The following is a 4,817-nucleotide window of genomic DNA, read 5'->3' as shown; positions in this document are numbered from 1 at the left end:
AAAAAATATACTACAATATATATATATATATATATATATATATATAGTTATATACTAATTTATAAAACATATACACATGTATACGTTAAATATATATTACTATAGAAGATATATTCACATAAATACGCACCATTCAATATATATGTACTACTTTAAATAAAACATATACTACAATATATATATATATACTACAATATATATATATATAGTTATATAGTTATATGCTAATTTATAAAACATATACGCATGTATACATTAAATATATACGTCTATAAAAGATATAAACACATATATATGCACCATTCAATATATATGTACTACATTAAATAAAACTTATACTACAATATATATATATATATATATATATATATAGTTATATACTAATTTATAAAACATATACACATATAAGGTCGAGGAAATATGTGAGGTTATTCGCAAGATGCGAAGGGGCAGGGCGACGGGGCCCGATGAGATTTCGGTGGACTTTTGGAAGTATGCTAGCGGAGCGGGATTGAGGTAGCTAACCCATTTGTTTAACAATATTTTCAAGACCGCTAAGATGCCCGAGGCGTGGAGATGGAGTACGGTGATTCCTTTATACAAGAACAAGGGAGACATTCAAAGTTGCAACAACTATCGTGGTATTAAGTTGTTGAGTCACACGATGAAGATTTGGGAGAGGGTAGTGGAGCGGAGGTTGAGGAAGATAGTGCCTATTTCGGAGAATCAATTTGGATTTATGCCTGATAGATCGACGACTGAGGCAATTTACCTTGTGCGGAGGCTGGTAGAACGATATAGAGAGAGGAAGAGGGATCTGCACTTGGTGTTTATCGACTTGGAAAAGACGTATGACAAGGTTCCTAGAGAGGTTCTGTGGAGATGCTTGGAGGCGAGAGGGATACCAGTGACGTACATCCGTTCGATTAAGGACATGTATGAGGGGGCGAAGACTCAGGTAAGGACGGTGGGAGGGGATTTGGGCACTTTTCAATCTTGACAGGGCTGCACTAGGGATCGACTCTTAGCCTGTTTCTATTCTCCTTGGTGATGGATGTGTTGACGCGAAATATACAAGGGGAGGTTCCTTGGTGTATGCTCTTTGCGGATGATGTAGTTTTGATTGATGAGTCGCGCCCAGGTGTTGATGATAAGTTGGAGGTTTGGAGACAGACCCTGGAATCTAAAGGATTCAGGTTGAGTAAGACCAAGACGGAGTACTTAGAGTGCAAGTTTAGCGACTTGAGGCAAAATGACAATGTGGTGGTGCAGTTGGAGTCGCAGACGGTTTGTAGGAGGGATAGTTTTAAGTAACTTGGGTCTATGATCCAGGGGAATGGAGAGATTGATGAGGATGTCTCCCATCGTATTAGGGCAGGTTGGACGAAATGGAAGCTTACCTCGGGAATTTTATGCAATAAAAAGGTGCCTCTTAAGCTTAAAGGTAAATTCTATAGAGCTGCGGTCCGATCGGCCATGTTATATGGGGCGGAGTGTTGGCCTGTTAAGAATTATCATGTCCAAAAGTTGAAGGTTGCAGAAATGAGAATGTTGCGTTGGATGTGTGGATTTACGAAGGCGGACAGGGTCAGGAATGCGACTATTCGGGAGAAGGTGGGAGTGGTTTCGGTGGAGGATAAGTTGCGGGAAGTGAGGTTGAGATGGTTTGGCCACGTGATGAGAAGGGGCACGGATGCCCCAGTCCGTAGATGTGAGAGGTTGGCCTTGGAGGGTTTCAAGCGGGGTAGGGATAGACCAAAAATGTACTGGCGAGGAGTGATTAGACGTAACATGGAACAGTTACAGCTTACTGAGGACATGACCCTAGATAGGAAAGTTTGGAGGAAGAGTATTAAACTAGAAGGCTAAGGTGGGTGGTCGAGTCGTAGTCCGTAGTTAGGAGGTTTAAGGATAGCTTGGTTGGGAGTTCCAGTTATGGGGGAGGGGGTCCTTGGGTTGTTAATTATACTGTTTTTTTTTTTTTGTGAATGTTGGTTCTTTTGTTACTTTAGCATATTGCTTGCCTTTTGGTTAATTATACTTTATTTTTGTGGATGTTGGTTCTTTGTTCTTTATCATGTTGCACGACTGTTGGTCTACGGTCTTTTGTCTTGAACCGGGGGTCTATCGGAAACAGCCTCTCTACTCCTTCGAGGGTAGTGGTATGGACTGCGTACATTTCACCCTCCCCAGACCCCACTATGTGGGAATATACTGGGTTTGTTGTTGTTGTTGTATACACATATATACGTCTATAGAAGATATATATACATATATATGCACCATTCAATATATATGTGCTACTTTAAATAAAACATATACTACAATATATATATATATATATATATATATATATATATATAGTTTTTTACTAATTTATAAAACATATACACGTGTATACGTTAAATATATACGTCTAAAGAAGATATATACACATATATACGCACCATTCAATATATATGTACTACTTTAAATAAAACATATACTACAATATATATATATATATATAACTATATATATATATATAGTTATATACTAATTTATAAAATATATATACATGTATACGTTAAATATATACGTCTATAGAAGATATATACACATATATACGCACCATTCAATATAGATGTACTACTTTAAATAAAACATATATTATAATATATAAAATGGTTTAATAACAGTAAATGGTTGAAGTTTTACATGAGTCTACTGTTATTTTTTTATATTCGAATAAAATTTCTCAAAACTAGACAAAGATTTTTGGATTAAAATGGTGTTGACTTGAGTGAGGGATAAATCCCACAAATGGATTTGTTAGATTTCTTGTAATCAAAATAGTGGAAACGCATGGGTGATGGAGCACCTTCAGCGTGTACAAGACTATAAGTTGAGCCATCAGCAACTTATAATTGCTTGGCCACTGACATTTTATAAATATAAGTCACACAGACAAGGTTGCCAATGAACAAATTGCTCAGTCAAAAGTGTTTTGTCTCGTTTAATTTATTTCAAAATTAATTGTCTCCTTTAAAATTTTAGCTTAAAAATTTGACCTTTTAGACTCCGAACCAATTTATGGATCATTTTATACGGAATATAAATATATCTTCATAAACTTTTAATAAATAAAAATATTTGCAAGTAAAAACTTTCAAGTGCACATAATAATCGTATTATTATGGCTTTCTTTCCATCACAAAGTCGCATATTTTCTAACAAAAAAATTACAAAACTTTCCTCGTATCAATATAAAATAGCTACAGCCAAAAATTCAACTTTTAATGGGCAAATATATATTTTTTTACTTTAATAAATACATACTTAACCGCAAGCAATACATAGATTAAAATACTATTCTCTTCGGTTCATGTTATTTGGTATTTTTTATTTTGACAAACACCTAAAGAATATTTATTTCTAAAATTAAGAAAGATTTAAACTAAATTATCTTTAATTAATTAACTAAATTATCTTTAATTAAATTTGCATTCTATCGTCTTATACGTGTGGGTCAACTAGTATTTCTTACCTCTTTGGTCTTAAATTTAATATTTTATTTTATTATAAAACGTCACTAACCAGTATACTCAATTACTATTTTTCACTTTTTAATCTCAAAATAATATTTTTCTATAGAAATTTTTTACATCAATTAGAAAAAAAATCAAGATTTAAAAGAAGAAAAAAAAAAAGTCACATAGATATTAGTAAATGGCTAAAATAGACATTTACGAAGGTGAGTTTTACCGTGCCAAGCACACTTTTGATGATTGAATGTAATACATTATGTTTGGAGATAGAAAACACACTTTTGAAAAGAAGGATCTTATAACATAAAATTTGCAGTACAAGAGTAAAATGTCACGTTCTCTTGTTTATATAATTGTCAAACAAAATGATTGACTCATCCCTCCAACTAGGTTTACTATCCAACTACTGGTTTTTGACTAATAAGACCATTTTTATCTGGATAAAGCAAAACACGATTGCAACAAAACGGATCGAGAGTAGTAGAACATGCTCTATACGCTTGCGGGACACCATTAACATCAGGATTGGTACGTTCTACTACAGCTTTATCTTTCATGATTTCAACTCCGGTCATTCATATGGAGTTGGATCTCCATCTGCTTTACAAGCATTGCCTTTACAATCGCAAATATCACAAGGAGGGTACTTCGCATCAGCCGTAGGTTGAGAAAAAAATAGCAAACCAATAGAAAAAAGGATTATTATTTTCTCCAATTTTTTTTTGTTGAAATTACTCAAATGGAGAATAACCTTCAACTTTTATAGGATGTGAGAATCTACTTATCACATCATATCTTATTATATTTTCACATATTTTATTAATTTTATTTCCTTTGTTAAATGAATTTTCAAATTTGTAATATATATGTCCATATCAATCACACAATCACATTGATTTTATTTCCTTAATTTGTGGAATGAATATTTTTCAGATTTTGTAATATATATGTTCATATTAGTCATGCTCTCATATTAATTTTATTAATATTTTTCTTTTTTGAAAATGTATTTTTAGATTATGGAATATATAGGTTCATTTCCATTAATTTCTTTTCCTTTGTTGACTGTATTTTCAGATTTTATGATATACCAAATTACTTAAGAAATTTTCATGTGCGGAAGACGATATTTAAAGAGTTGATTTTCAAAATACGTATTTTCATGAAATTAAAAAAGGGGATAATTAATTCAGATAACATAATTTAAGTTACAAAGCTATTTTTAACAAACTTCTTTAAGTATTTTACATTAGTTAAAAAGAGGAGATGTTTTAAATGCATTCAAAACAT

This window comes from Capsicum annuum, chromosome 1, assembly GCF_002878395.1.
Source record: "Capsicum annuum cultivar UCD-10X-F1 chromosome 1, UCD10Xv1.1, whole genome shotgun sequence".
NCBI classification, from domain to species: Eukaryota; Viridiplantae; Streptophyta; class Magnoliopsida; order Solanales; family Solanaceae; genus Capsicum; species Capsicum annuum.
The sequence above is the reverse complement of the archived record's forward strand: the minus strand, read 5'-3'. Positions refer to the sequence as shown.